This window comes from Anas acuta, chromosome 6 (genome assembly GCF_963932015.1).
Source record: "Anas acuta chromosome 6, bAnaAcu1.1, whole genome shotgun sequence".
Classification (NCBI taxonomy): Eukaryota; Metazoa; Chordata; class Aves; order Anseriformes; family Anatidae; genus Anas; species Anas acuta.
The window spans coordinates 13,203,633-13,219,285 of record NC_088984.1 but is presented as its reverse complement, the minus strand read 5'-3'; the positions used below and the strand labels follow the sequence as shown (position 1 = coordinate 13,219,285).

The window sequence follows — 15,653 nt, the reverse complement described above, 5'->3', positions numbered from 1 at the left end:
ACCCGGGCTACACTCTGCACTGTATGAGGTATCTCTTAGGATGGAGGAACAACATAAAAGCAAATCAAACAAACTGATGCAGACCTATGATATGAAGCACACCCATTCTTTAGCTACACAATTATTTTTAAAGAGATGCTGTCACCTTTGTGTTTCCAGGCTGCAGTATACAGAATGAATTCCCATCTCTGTTAGGCAGTCCAAAGCCATGCCACTGAGAGGTCTGTTTTTTTTTTTTAAAAAAAAAAAAAAAAGCTATTACTCCATCATCTCCTTGACACACCTTTGTCATTTCTTTTACCTTCCCATAGCTTTTCTTAAACTAATGGGACCCCATTTTTACAACGGCCCTAACAGATTCTGAGCAACAGAGAAGCACCTTCGTATAGGAAAATAACATGACAGCTTACCCAAGCAAACTGAGGCCTTTGAAATTTATCTCTCTTCTGCAGAAAGGGCCTGAGCTAAACAAACACAAAGCACATCTATACCCAGGTATGACTACAAAGTTGATGCATCAGTGCCAACTACTGCATGAACAACAGTTTCCAGATGAGGTGTACATACTTCTAGTCAGTAGCATCCCTTTAAGCCTGCCACCAAAATCCTAACTTTAGATGACTCACCCAATAACTAAGGAGCTGATACCTTAGCCTTTTACACTTCCATAACATCAAGCAATCGATGCAGAAAAGTGCCAGCTGATGCGTGCAGAAGCACTGCAGTTACCTGTGCTGGGACAGCCTCGCTCGGGGGTCAGCTCCTCACTGCTTTGCTCTTCTGACAAAACCCCAGCCTCCACCCCGAGCCGCCACGGGGTAAGGTCCCGATGCGTTGTGTAAAGTCATCAGATCCGCAGAGAGGGGTTCCAGGGAGCCGAGGTGCAGGATGCTGAGCCTGGTCCGCCCAGAGCCTAACTCTAGCTTGCTCCTCAACTTTCGGCCAGCCTGGCTTTTAGTTTCTCTGCCTGGGCACCAGGGTTTCCAAACACCGCTTCCAGATCTTGAGCCGCTGGATTGAAAAAGAAAAAAAAAAAAAAAAAGTTGCAAGCTTTCTTTCTAATCCCCTGCAATCCCAAACACATGAGCTGAAAACGCCTAGTCTCTCAGCTGTGTTTCAGCTGGTTTTCTTAAAGCAAAGAAATATTAAAAAAAAAGAAAAAAAGAAGAAAGAAAGAAAGAGAAAACACCTCCTCCTCTCCTTCTTTCTTTGTAAGGGGAGATAGCATCTACATCTCTCTCCAAGAAGCCTAGCAAACGCTCGAACAAATGAATCTGGAAGCTTTCACAAAGTACTTAGTGGTCCAAAAGCAGTTTTAATGCAAGATAAGCGATCTCGCAATCCCCAGATTAGAGCATGCGAAGGGGAGGAAAGTAAAAGATAAGCTTGCAGCTGAAACCGCTGGGGGAGGGAGGGGGAGCGGAGGGGGGGGGAGAGAGAAAAGAAACCCAACGAAACGCACCAAACCCTCAACCGACAGCGAGGTTTCACTGCACAGAGCCCCCTCCTTCCCCGCCACACGCTCGGGAGGAGGAGAAGCACCAACCCCAGCACCAACCCCACGGGCACCACTCCCCAAACCTCACCCTCCCGGGGCACACAGCCCCCCGGGGCACGCAGCGGCCCCGCGACCCCCGCCCCTTTCCCCCCCCCACCGGGCAAGGAAAGGGCCCCGGCGGGGAGCGACACCCCCCCGGACACCCGTCCTACCGCCCAGGCTGCCCGTCCCGTTCCCCAAAAACCCCCCAAACCCCCTCCCCGCTGCTCACCGGGGCCTCGCCGCGCCCTCAGAGCCCGCCCATGCCCGCCGGGAGGCGGCCGGGCAGCGCCGCCCGCTCCCGCCCCGGCTGCCGCGGCGGGGGAGCCCTTGGCCGGCCATGGCTTATATCGCCGCGGAGCCTGCTATAAATAGAGCGGCCCCGCCGCCGGGGGCCGGGCCGAGCCGAGCCGGGCCGCCAGGCACCGGAGGGAGGGCTCCGGGGTAGCGGCGGGGCCCCGGCATCCCCTGGCAGCGGCTCCCGGGGAGTGGATTTTGGGGTTGGTTTGGGGCGGCTGCTCCGGCTTAGGGATCGGGGGCAGCGGGCGGCAGTGCCCAGACCCCCCGGCCCCGCTGTGGGCCCGCCCGCCTTAAGGTGGATCGCGGCGGAGGGACCTTAAAGAGGCTGGGAAGAGGCAGGAAGGGGGTTCTGGGGTAAATTAAGGAGGTTTTGGGGAGGACTGACCTTGCCCCGGCGCCGCCGGGTGGGCGTGGGGTCGCCGTGCTCGCTGGTGCTGGAGGCAGGAGGCCTCGCAGCGTCCTGTGGCAGGTCATGGAATTTGTCTGGGATGAGGCTTGAAGGCAATGCAGGGCTGCTGTTTGCCTTCCTGACCTCCTCTTCGTGCCCTCGACTCCGGGAGGCAAAAGTTTTGCACCCCCGCCTCACCTGCAGGTCCCTTCACCACCTCGCACCTTCCCGGTGGTGGCCGAAGGGAGCTGAAGTCCTGCACAAGCACACCTGGGATGTGGGCAACAGCGGTGTGAAAGCGATTTGTGTGAGTCCAACAGCTCTGCCCCTGTGTCAGAGCAGCTTGGGCACCATCCTCAGGCACCCCTGGAGCATCTCGGGGGGCTGCGGTCCAGTGCCTGGCAGCTCTGGCCCCTGCCCTCCGCGGATGGGAGATGGCGAGGGCTTGGGGTAGCCTCAGTGTTGTGCCCTGGCCTTGCTGGAGCTCCCCGAGGAACAAAGCCTCAGCTCTTCAAGTCCATCAGTGCTAGGTGAGCTGGGTGAGCCCCACTCATTTAAAGAGGGCCTGAACTGGTTGGCTTTTGTTACGAAGCGGAGCAGCCACAAACACATACTGCAGCGAGCTGCCTCCTTCGCCTGTAAATTCTTCACTAATCTCGCTCCATCTCAAGGCATGGAAAATGAGTCCATAAGAACCCCCTGTAGGCTTTTCTGACTGAACCGCAGGACTGAGGCATTTTGTTCACATGAATCAACAGCTTGGATTGCAAGGCAGGGGTTTGTCAACAGCACTCTCAGGTTTGCATGTGAATTTGGTGCAAAATTCAGCTCCGCTTTTTGGCCACAGATTTTCCTTCCTGGACAAAATGTCTCAGTTTCCTCAGGGCAGACTTTTGTCAGACCTTTTACGCGTGCAGTACAATGATGGAGGTGGCCAGCTTTGAGCAAGCATTTTTTTTTTTTTTTGTCGTTGTTGCCATCAGCACATCTTGCCAGGAATGAGGGCAGCACTGGCAAACCTGCCTGTGAGCGGTGCCCTCCACAGGTGAGCAGTGCCTGTTGGTGAGTCACAAAAGTCACTAAATGCTGGGGACACTGCAGTCCTGGGACCAGTGGGCCAGAGGTTTCCAACTTAGATCTTTAAATCTGAGCATCCAGCTTTGTACTTAGGCATCTTAAACAGATTTCAGTTCAGAGCAGGCAAATTTCTGCTGATGTGGAGGTACCTTTATTTCCAAATCAAGAGTAGCACAATATTCAGACACCCAAATCTGAAAATCTTGACTGTGTTTCATACCAACTTCAGCAGCATTTGAGAAAAAAAGCCCCGTGGCCAGGTTCCTGCATTTAGGTCTCCTGGGTATCCCTCAGTTCTTAGTAGTCTTCCTGCCCATGTGAAATGCTGAAATTATGTAAGGAGGAAAGCCAAAAACTCCTATTTCATCTTTCTTTCAATTCCTGCCAGTATCTGGAGCGGCATTAAATGTCTTGTAGCGCGTATTAGTTAACAATTTTGCTACAGGGGAATTGCTGCTGTGGTTGGGTGCTTACACAATACAGCTCCTATTTAAGTGCATTTTCGCATCCTGCTGAGTCACCCCAAGGAGCCCTCAAACAAAGGGTTGCCTTCGGTTTGACAGCAGACGCGCTGTCACGAAGAGCCCTCCTGCACCAGCCCTCCCCGGCAGGACGTGAGTGCAGAATGGGCAAAACTTCAAACTTGGGAACTTTATGCAAAGCTAAAAGAAAAAAGCTCCTTCATATTTCAGCCAGCGTTTTACCCCATACAGCTTTAAGCACATGACATTTCCAGTCTGGTTCAACATCCCTTAATAGATTAAAGTGATCGTACAGTCTCTGAACTGCTCGGGTCAGCCTGTACCTCAGGCGAACCGTTTCTAAGAGGACGTATTATCTGTACAGCATAACATTCACTCTTAGGGCTAGATGGCGTGGCTCTTTACTGCCCTACGTTACAACTGAGCGGGATAATGCTGTGTGAACCACACATGGCCTCTCGGCTCCCTTCTTCTGCTGGTGGCTGCCCTTCAGGCTGCTGGGGGACACTTCCCTTGCCCACCCCTGGCACGCTGTATGTTGAGCAGAAATCTACAGTGGGTGGCATTCACAGCACAGCAGGGCTGTTTGCACAAAATAAGCAGTGTTTTCTCTGCAGGGATAAAATTTTGTCTGTAAAAGTTCCTGCCAGTGTAGTGCTGCCCTTACTGTCACACAGCCAGGGATAATGCCCCATCCCTGGAGGTGTTCAAGGCCAGGTTGGATGGGGCTTTGAGCAACCTGGTCTGGTGGGAAGTGTCCCTGCCTGTGGTGGGGGGGTTGGAATTAGATGGTCTTTAAGGTCCCTTCCAACCCAAACCATTCTATGATATTATGATAAGCGATCACTGCAGAGAAGGCAGAGGATGGAGATGGGGTCCAGGGGCTAGCAGTGGTACTCTCATGAGCTAACCCAGGGCATTGCTGCCTGGAGGCCAACTGGGTTGCACCAGAGCAGGGGGCTGTACCCGACTACACTCTGCAGAGACTCCTGTGCCATCCTACAGTGAATCAGATGGCGCTAGAACAGAGCTCCATGGGCCTGGCCTTGGGCATTAAATGTGGAGATGGGCACAAAGAGGCCAAAGCCTGAGCCTTGCCTGATAGTCCAGTCTCAAATGAGGAGCAAAGGATAAAGTTGAGGTTCTCCTATGACATGTCAGATGGCTCCAAATCTGCATGAAACCAAAACAATACCTTTGCTCTCACTGTAAGTCCGGTGGGTAAGAGGTATTGGAGCACTCCTTCAGGCTATGGACAAGGAATATCACTGTACATCTATGGACTTGGAACAACTGAACAATAAAAAACATAGCTTAAACAGCTGAGATTCGTTTCACTAAACTTCTCTGTGGCTGTTGGCATGGACTGAGGTAAAGCTACTTAGCAGTAGAGGACATCTAGTGATATTCAGATGTAACTACATAAACCCGGTAAAAGTTCATGTGTGACTGCTTGAAAGACGCCTTGGCTAAAGATAGGATACAGTACGGCTGTAACAGCTGCAAGAGGGCTGTGACAAGCTGACCATGCAGCGCCCAATATAAACGGGTCATGAGGGGAAAGCCCCAGAAAGGTTTTATATATATATGTTTATAATATACCATGTAAATGTATATATATATGTGCACATATGCCATACAGGGAGCAGAAAGCTCTGGAAAGCTGGTGATCCTGCACCTTTTAACAAGACATCACAAGGAAACACAGCTCTTTAATTTCTGCAGCAAAGACCCTGCAAGCTGGGATACAGAGATTAGAATCAGTAGTTTTCTTTCAGGACTCTGCTCTTATCTCAATTTGCCTTTCATGTGACTCACCCTGAACACACACTGCAAACATCAGCCTCCCGATCAAGATTTTTTTTTCTCTCCTAGTACAAGAGGTGAAATCTTTCTCCATACCCTTTTTCAGGCTCTTGCTTTTTTTTTTTTTTTTTTAAGGAAGGATCTGCAGAGTCCTTTCCCCCACCCAGTTTATTTATAACAAGGGATTCTCTGGAATTACTTCTCCATACTTATTCCAGACCTGGGATGAGGAATTTGGCTGCAAAACAAAGAGACTGACAATTTGGTTTCTAGAGAGACAAGGATCAGCAGAGCTTTATAGAAGAACACACTTCCCTAAGGAAATAGACTCATTTCATGTGACACTTCCTGTGAATGGAATTATTCACATTAGGATTACCATTAATTTAGGAGTAAGGGATTCACATTTGAGGCTTTACTATCTTGCACTTACTTCCATGTCAGATGCACCCAGTTTACAAGTGTTGGGGACAGGTGGAACCTTGTTACTCCTAATAAAACTCAAGAAAAGTTTCTGCAGGCCAGATTAGATCCTTGGGAATAGCTGTGCAAACCTACAATAAGCAAAAGTTTGCAGTTTAGCTGCCTTGGTTTGCTTCAGCTCAGCAAATAGGTCTGATACAGGAGCTGGGTGGTACCTGGCTATCAATTGATGGCAGCAGACCAGGACTGGGAATAAGCTCTGCCCAGTGCAAGCACAGAGCAACCACAGCCTCAGTGAGTAGTAAGACAAGAGTTTTTTTCTCTTACAGAATCGTTTTTCAGGGTTGAACTGCAAAATGTAAACCTAATCCTGGAAACCCTTTCAATGAGAGCAGGTTATTAATTGGGAGTGCAGATCTGCACTCAAATTGCAAAGGAAAGGCCACAAAGAGAACAGAAGAAAAGTCTGTATTAGCTAAAACAACACTGTAACAACTGCTGGTTCTCGCACCCTTCATGGATTTGTTTTATTTATCAATGGACTCTATATTTAGCAATCATAAGAGCAGAGTGTGGAGCAGCCCCAGCTCCTTGCTGGCTCAGGGGCGCTCCTGAGGGGAGCTGGTGGCTAGCAGAGGCTGGCACAGCTCTGTGCACTGCGATAGCTGCTCGCACAAGGCAGGAGTCATTTCTCCAGCACACTGAGTCATTGTAGGAAGGAGACCGAATCTTACCCAATTTCCGAGAGCAGAACAGCTCTAAGCTCTCTTGTGATGAAATAAAAGCTGGCAGAGCACATGCTGTTATGTAGCAGGCAGGGAGGCCACTTGAGACACATTCAGGAGGTCTTCAGATGAGCAGCAGTAAAGGACACTTCAGAGGCTGAAAACTGCTGGTGTTGAGCAGGGAAGGCGCAGTGCAGCTGCTTCAGCACTGGAGAGTTGCAAATTAATGTATGATGTGAGTTTTAAGGCAGAGGAGATGAGGAAATCAATGACCCAGACAGAAAGGGAGATAGTGCCAGATGAAGCCCGATGACGACATTTCCAGGCAATTTGTTCACACTGCTGGGTGAGCTGCTTGTGGAGAGATGGAACAGATTAGAGATGACTGCATACACTTTGCCCAAGAGCAAGACCGAGATATTCACAGTTGCAAGGGCCTCCGTGGCTGTGCTGTCTTCACACAGAAACATTAATAACCAATTCCTTTAGCTATCAAAGAATTAGCTCCAGCTGACTTTACCATTTCAGCATGTAAAAAGGCAATTACTTTCCCTTTTAGTAATTTCAAGCAATATGCAATGTTACAGTCAGTTGGGTGTTCACTCACAAACACAGTCTCATGAAAAACGCAGGCTCTCAGGGGAATTTGAACCTGAACGAGCACATGTCAACCAGAACACTAACAAAACTTAGCTATTAAAAACTTATTTTAAGAAACACTGCAGTTGCCATTTAGCTGGAAAGAGAATGACAAGGGAGGCTTCTTACATTTTGCTGGTAGCGCAACAGCAGTTGCAGAGATCTAACATAAAACAGGAAGCAAAAGTGGCTAATCTGTGTAGTTAATTTGTCTAGTTAGTGCTCAAGTTTCTGGCCAGACACTCACCGCATGTCAAGAGCCAAGGCAACAGAATTAGGCATAGGAGAAAGACAACTGGCCTGGGCACAGGCTGTGTGTTGAACACTGAACATGGCACATGGGAAGTGGGGTTATCTATTAATATTACTTCAGTTTTAGTGATCTCAATTGCATACATACAAGAGAGCTTATTTTCTTGGAGTGCTTGAGCCTTAGAAAGGGCAGTTCAAGCATCACATCTGAGGTGCAGCACCATGGCAGGCACTGGGGAACACACCGTGTCTTTGCCTCCAGCTCCAAGTACCAAGCAGGGAACACTCACTGAGCAGTGGTCTGCTGGGGGAGTTGTAGCAGCTGCATGCAGTTGGTGGTGACTCTGTCCTGCTCTTCTCAGGCACCTCCCTACAAGTTATTTATTATTTCCCTGTCTCATTTCAACCATCTCATTTGATGACCTTTTTTGATGCATCTTTTTGCCTGCCACAGTACGGTTTGAACATAGGAGAGATGATCCCCCAAGAGATGTGAGACAGGCTCAGCATGGAGCCCAAGAAACACTAACGCACAAAGCCAGGGTTTCCCAGATAGCTGTCCTTGCACCTGGAGCTTATTTCTGCTCCTGCTGCAAACAGGCCACAGATGTATGTGCAGCAAGCCCTGTGCATAGGCAACCCTCTGCCCATGCACTCAGGAATTGGCAGGGCCAGTCTGACCTGCCACTTACTGAGGGCAATACCTTAATAAAGCAGTTGAGCTTGTAATGGCTGTCAGACCTACAGCGGGGCAGGGATCTTGCTCTTTATTTGGCTTTATTGGCTTGTATACAGAGCCCAATGCTCTAAACAGAGCTATAAATACTCCTGTGCCCATTGCATACTCGAGGTCAGAGCAGATGAGCATAGTAATTCCTTCTGGCTTTAAAAATAAGCTATGAATCAATGCATTCATTGCAGGCTGAGTATCCCTGGAATGAGCCTGATGGTGCTGCTCCAAAACATTGGCGCTGCCGGTGAAAGCATTGTTGAGAACACGGTACATGGTGGTGAAAGGCACAGAAAGGGGAATGAAGCAGCCTGATCCCTAAAACCCAATTCTGGTAGGAAGCAATTCAGCAGAACACCTGGATGCCAAACCTGGAAATACCTGTTGGCTTGAAGAAATATTTATAACCCTCTGAACGGCACTGACCTGTCAGGTCACATCCCAGATCTTTCTGCTGCATCTCAGCCTCCATGTGAAACTCACCTTATCAGCACATAGCTGAGGAAGCAGGACAGGTGAGAGGAATGGGAGCTGATCCGGAGATGGAAAGCCAAACCTCAGCCCTAGGCAGGGCAGCATGTCCTCACTGCCAGCATGTCAGAGAACCCGAGCCCAGAGAAAGCAATCAAGGGGGCAGGATACATCCTACTGAACACTGCCAAGAGCAAAAGCCAGTGCTCTTCAAACTCCTTCAAGCCCAAACTTCCTATATAGGGAAAAGTGTCATGGATTCAAACGTCTGCAGAATTATATTATGGCCTTAGCCAAGCCCATCCTCCCTGCATTTTTTTATGGGGAAGCCGTATAGTTACCTAGAAGTGATGCACCCTCTGATTTCACTTTGGATGTCCCTTGCAGGGAGACGCTTCCTGGGTTTCTGAAAGGCAGATTTACGTGCAAAGAACAACAGTCTCCAGTAAGTCTCTCGATGCAACTGGGACAAACACTACAGTAGCAAATATTTTTGTAGAAAAGCATTTCAAAGAGATTCTCCCCTGGATTTTCATTCTGATTCATATTGCTCTTCTCCCCCTGCTTTCTAACTTTACAAACATTTCTCTGGCTGAATAACATTTTTGGTCCACTGCCTGTTGCAATCAAGGAAAACCTTTCTATTGACTTCTGGGACAGTCAGGCCCAGCTATTAGTGAAACATAAAAGCATTCAGACCCCACACTACTGGGACTGTGTGTGTAAATGGCATTACTTCCCTCCTCCTGTGGTTGCTCATGAGATCAGGACACAAAGGCAGCCTGTCTTTTGGGAGCCCTCTTTCCTTTAGAAGCCTGTTTGCCTTTCTATCTCATAATGACAGTGAGAAATCCTTAAGGGTTTTCTATCTCCCATTCCCCAGCGGAGAGCCCCAGCAGGCAATGGCTTTGTCAGGCAGCATATTAATGAAACAGAAAACATGACCTGAATTTTTATAGCTTGTACTTAGCAGGTCATTTACTTGTCATGAAAAGGGACATTTTGTATTGGTTGCCAATAATAGCTTCAGAAAAGCAAGCACTTAGCTCTCATGTTTAATTCCCATGAGGAGGAAGGGAGAGAAGAGACCCAGAGCTGCCTCCTTTCCCCCACTTCACACTGGGATATTCCAGCTTTGCAGAGGTCTCTCCTAAAATTCACTTGCAGGAATGGGGGTGCATGGCTCACCCCCTTACGAGGCTCACAAGTATGGCCAAACTGAGCCCAGGATCCCAACCCAGAGCAGAAGGAAGAGAAAGAGGAGTGTTTCTCCCATATGTGAGCTATGAGACTATCGGTCAATGGCAACAAAAATGAGTCATAATATTATTCCATTAATTCCTTCTGTTCTTACAGTGTACTTTTATCCAAGTCTTGTTGCCACCTATACAATTAATGAATTCAGGGATCACAGAATCACAGAATAACCTGAGCTGGAAGGGGCCCACAAGAATCATCAAGTCCAACTCCTGGCTCCACACAGGACCACCCAAAAATCAAACCATATTTCTGAGAGCATTGTCCAAATGCTTCTTGCACTTTGGCAGGCTTGGTGCCATGACCTCCTCCCTAGGGAGCCTGTCCCAGTGCCCGACCATGGTCTGGGTGCAGAACCTTTCCCTAACCCCCAGCCTGACCCTCCCCTGTCCCAGCTCCATGCCGTTCCCTCGGGTCCTGTCGATGTCCCCAGAGAGCAGAGCTCAGCACCTGCCCCTTCGCTCCCCTCCTGAGGGAGCTGCAGGCCACCATAAGGCCTCCCCTCGGCTTCCTTTTCTCTAAGCTGAATCCTAATTAAGATCACATGCTCCTTTTTATGGAAGACATATAAAACTTAAGGCTGGTGCTTTCATGCCCTCACAAGTCAGTAGTACCTTAGTCCATCACTAATCAACAGTGCTGTTGTTGGATAGTCCTTCACTCCAAAAGAGCCAGGTGTCAGAAGACTGTCCTAAGACTGTCCTAAGAGATTGCCCCTGGGCTCAGGAAGTGAAGCAGACCAAACGTAGCAGAGGAGGAGTGAGGGAACAAGGTGGGAGCCAGGGCTGCTGACATGGTGCTGCCCTAACTTGTGCCATTCCACACACTTCATCACATGTCTGTGTCTTTGAGGTACATATCCATGCATCTGTCAGGCTGCTCTGACTGATGCCTTTCATATGCAAACCATCAAACTGACAGACTTGCCTCCATGCAAGGTCTTTAAGACCTTGGTATCTAACTGTATTCACCAGGGCAGGATCATTGAATTACTGAGTGCACTCAGTACAGGATATTTAATAAGTGCATGAAAAAGCTACCGAGAAACAGAGATCATGACCCTGCTTCTACTTAACCAGTTTAATTTTAAAATAAAAAACTCTAAAGAAAAATTTGAAGGGACCTGTAAACATGGATAGCATGTCTCATCAGATTAATTACAGGACAGAGTGCATTTCAGATATTGATCTGGGTCTGGAAAGGTTTTAATAAGATTAGTTAGGAGTTACTAGCACAAGATGGAGATATTCATCTAGTTCATAGCTTTGCTGAACTCAGGGTACTTACACTAAACAGAACTTTAGCCCTTTGAAATCCCCAAGCTGAAACTACCATGAGCTTTACTAACATCAGTAAATGATGCCTCGCAGGAATTATTACCTCATTTCACGTATGGCAAATAGGAAAACAAAGGCGCTCTGCCCTGCAGTTTTGAAGGTGGTTGATAGGAAACCTTCACACACAGCAAATTTTAGAAGGAGCCAACCTGCTCAGTGCATCTGCTCGGCATTAGGGTCAGGTCACAAAAAAATGTAGACTCTTTATTCAAAGAGGGACTGCCTTGAAATGGAAAGTCACTAAAATTGCATTGTGGTTGGTATGAGTTAGCTCCTTTTTTTTTTTTTTTTTGGTGCTTCCCGAAGGGGAGTCAAATTTGGAATAGTTTCAAAGACAGACTAATCATTTCAGCCTGAGGAGTCACTGCTCACATCCAGAAACCACGTGGAGATCTTATGGGGATGCTGCTTGGATTTTGCCACTCCTCATGTTTCTTCTTCTTGCTGCCAAGTTCTGATAAAAGTAAATTATTCTTTTCAGAGGAAAATCAATGATATGTTGCCTGAGTGAACAAGGACTCAATCCTTCTCCCCCGCATGCCTCACTCACCAGGCTGGGTGGCGGTTATGGAAGGCTGTTTATTTTTGCAAATCTCTTTGCAAGAAATAATGCTGAGGGTCATGCGACTTTCGTGGTAGTCTCCTGATGAAGGCTCCCAATGCTCTAGGAATCTCTGCTTGTATATAGCTGCACAGATGCGTGAAAAGTTGCTTGTAGCATCAAGGTTCCAACTTCAGCATACTGCTACTCTGAAATCCACTTGGATAAAGCATGTTGCTTGCATGGGTCTTGATATCCGAGAACATAATCTTTTGAATTGTGTGACAGTCTGGGTTCCAAGGAACAACCTAAAGGGTGTCTTGAATGAACCCATGGAGGCTGTTTGCCCTGATAAGAAGTTTATTTGATCTGAACGGATGCTTTAGCATGATCCTGTAAATAAGGTTGCATGCTAATTGAGTCCCTGGACTCTTTTCTACTGATGTGTCACCAAAAATTTCCAGTACTCCATATCATCTATGCACCTTTAGAAAACAAATTGTGTTCTGTCAAACAATTATGTTTTTTTTTTTTTTTTCTCTTTCAGAACCCAGCCAAGATCCAAACCAGGAAGATCAGAAATAAAAGGCTCTGAAGTGGGCTATTAACCAGGACGTATGCAGTCACCATCAGTTATGCAAAGATCATGAGGAATTACATAATTTGTGAGCCTAAGCAGCATTCTTCGAGCAGGTAAGCTACAGAAAAATTAAGTGCAAGTGACATTTGGGGACATATCATAACAAAGCATGAGAAAAAAATCAGTCATTTGCAGGAAGAAAATAAATGCTGAGTCACACGGGCAGGGGGTCCTAGTTCACTCACGGAAGTACAGATCCACTAACAGGAGTGGGAAATCTAAGCTCAGAGAAGATGGTCTGGACATGATAATATGCAGGTGTCAAGTTTTAAAATGTTGTAATTAAAAGAACCTCTGAGGAAAGCAGAAAGTGACAGCGACTGAAAATAAAATGCTTGGAAGTATACAGACTCAGACACAGAATAAAGGGATTTAAGGAGCTGACACATCCCATGCACTTGATCAGAAAAAATCTACAAGAAAAAGTAAGCATTCTTTTGTGACCACTATTTTTTCTTCAGGAGTTAAAAAGAAATAAAAGAAGAAAAAAGACTGACTCTCAATTATGTTCAGGGGAGAAAGATCTGATTGTGTTTTTCTCCTAAGAAATTAAGCTAACAAGGGATTTTGATTTGAAAGGAAGAAAGGCGATCCTCTTTGCTTTCAGATTAAATACCTAACAATGGCACTTCTGCCTGGAGTGCTTAAAATCTGTGGAAGTGCTCACATGTACACTAAATCCACAGGATTTATCTCTCATAGGCTGAGACTGCACAGGCTGGGTGAAGGCTAGCAGTTGGGCACCCCCCCCTACCCCAAAAGCTCCTCTTTCCTCCTCCCACTGTCTTTTTCATCTTTGATATGAAATCACTGTTTCCAGGATGTGTTCTTGGAAGCTCAAAATCTGATTTTGGGGGAAATCCTCCATCCAGGATAAGCTGTTTCCATGGGGATTAAATATTTCTGTTTCATTTTTGTGCTAGGAGCTTCCACAGAAGATTTACTTGCCTGTGTTTATGCTACTAAAATGATAAAGAATATATGACGATGACAGAGGTAAATTTATCCTCCCTCCATATAGAATGCAAGGGGAATGGGAAAGCATGGCATATCAAAGTGGCTTGACTTTATGTAACAAATCCAAATGTTTTCTGATTATGGAATGATCTGAATATACAAATGTATGAGAAATTGCCAGGGATCAGTCTGAATAGGGTCAAGTCTCCATCTCCCTACAAGCATTCCTTGGTGCTTGCTGCAATATTAAAAACAAAACAAAACAAAAAAAACAAGCACCACCACCCAACCAAACAAAACACATCAGAAAAACAACCCCTGATGCCCTATATATCTGAAGAGTAAGGTGGGAAAACAGGTAGTAATGGCATACCTAAATAAGGTTTTCCCTTCTGATTCTTCTTGCACTAACAGAATCTCGCTCCAACCCAAATTCTTCAGAGAATTCTGGGGCAGGAAGGTGGGAAAAATCTCAGTTGTACCTTTGGATATCTGGAGTCACTCCACTTGTGCCTAGAAAGGACAAAAATGTCTTGCCCGTGCCCTTTTATATTTGAAGAAAAAGCTCCTAAACTGTACATAACTTAATTGTGCCACTTCACTGTTAAAAATAGATCTTTGATGCAGTTCTTCCCTCTGCTAATTAGATTAAAGAATCCCTTATAAAGGCAAAGCACCCAATTTCAGCATAGACTACTTAATCATCTCCTGAGTGTCAGATAGTTATTTGCATACCTTGGCAGGGCTTTGGTCCTATTCCATACCTGCCTATTTGCAGTAGTCTGAATAAGACCAGATTCTTGCAGGTTGGGTATTTCCTTCACATGTTCCCAAACTTGGTAAGTGAAACCAGTTGTGAAGTTCATGTGATAAACTCTCATTTGCTCTTGTGTCTCCTCAGATGGGCTGCATGATTAGAAATATAACTAGCATACTACTCTCAGAATGGTGTCTCCATGTCCCCATGAGGAAGCATGGACCCAATCTGGTCCATGTCAGAACAAGATTAGGCATGATCAGGCAACTAAGCCATGCGACAATCCAAGGTTGAACACTCAGTTGGCACTGCTGACTCCCATATGGGTTCTTCTTCAAGACAATTCTGCAACGCAAGTACTGTTGCTTGTGTCATTCATACCAGGATGAACCCTGCTTAAAAATGATGATGGAAAACACTCTCAGACTTTAAACAGGACTTGAAGGTCTTGTTGTAGTCCTGGAGCTGGTCAAAGAGTGATCAGAAAAGCTGGTTTTCTTTCACACAGAAGTACTATTTTCCTGATTAAAAAAAAAAAACACACACACACACACACACAAAACAAACATGCAATAGGTTTCACCAAGAATTCTCATGCTTTTACTAGACACCTTCAATACTTTTTCCCTCCAACATTTTAACAACAGCTAAGGAGATCCACCTGGCTGCCTTTCTCCCACCTTTCACATTAGGAGTTGGAAAATAATGAAAGTTGCTTCCCAGACAGCTGTGATAGCAAGTAACTTGCAAAGGAAACAGGATTTTGAAAATACAGAAAAGACTTATCTGATCCCCTCCCTGTATCGACCTGTCTGGGAATCCAGCTGCAGCATCCATCCACCTTTTCTGTTGGCATGTCAGCCTTTAAGGTACTCAGTAAGATGCTGGGTTTGGGCACTGAAGAGAAATCAAGCACTAAATGAGCTAATTTGGGCAGCGAGGAGAATGAACGGGGAGATCCTTGCTTCCAGCTGTTTTGCCGTGTGCTGGCTCATTCACTTAGTGATTTATCATTTGTTGCTAGTGGAAGCAAACCAGAGCTCCAGTCCATTGCTGCCACATGAAGAGCAATGGGAAAAGCCACCTCTGTAGACTGACTGTGCCACAGACCTTCCCACTGCTGCTTCTAGGATCAGAGCACACTTGAAGCTCACTGCTGGTGTCAAGACTGAACTTGACACCATCATTCTTTTCAAGATGCTTTAAAGCTACTTCATTCTCTTTATCAAGTATTGTTACTTTGAAGAAATTCAGTTCTCAAATTCAGCTTGTAAAATTAATCTCACCATTTCCCCCAACCCATTACCAGCTGGAATAAAATATCCATGCTGTTT

General features: G+C 46.6%; 1 protein-coding gene across 9 annotated transcripts in view; it reads right to left on the bottom strand.

Moving 5' to 3' along the window:
* The window catches only part of MRAS (muscle RAS oncogene homolog), a 40,736-nt gene extending 38,357 nt beyond the window's left edge, over positions 1 to 2,379 (bottom strand). For 4 of the 9 annotated variants that reach the window (XM_068687428.1, XM_068687429.1, XM_068687421.1 and 1 more), the window contains exons 1-2: positions 1,770 to 1,925; positions 730 to 1,002 (exon numbers count right to left, since the gene is read on the bottom strand). The gene's annotated coding sequence lies outside the window, so the exon portion shown is untranslated. Of the gene's footprint in view, positions 1 to 729; positions 1,003 to 1,462; positions 1,606 to 1,769; positions 1,926 to 2,222 lie in introns of those variants that run through there. The other 5 variants (XM_068687424.1, XM_068687423.1, XM_068687422.1 and 2 more) reach the window with 5 other exon arrangements.
* Positions 2,380 to 15,653: the final 13,274 nt, after the last annotated feature.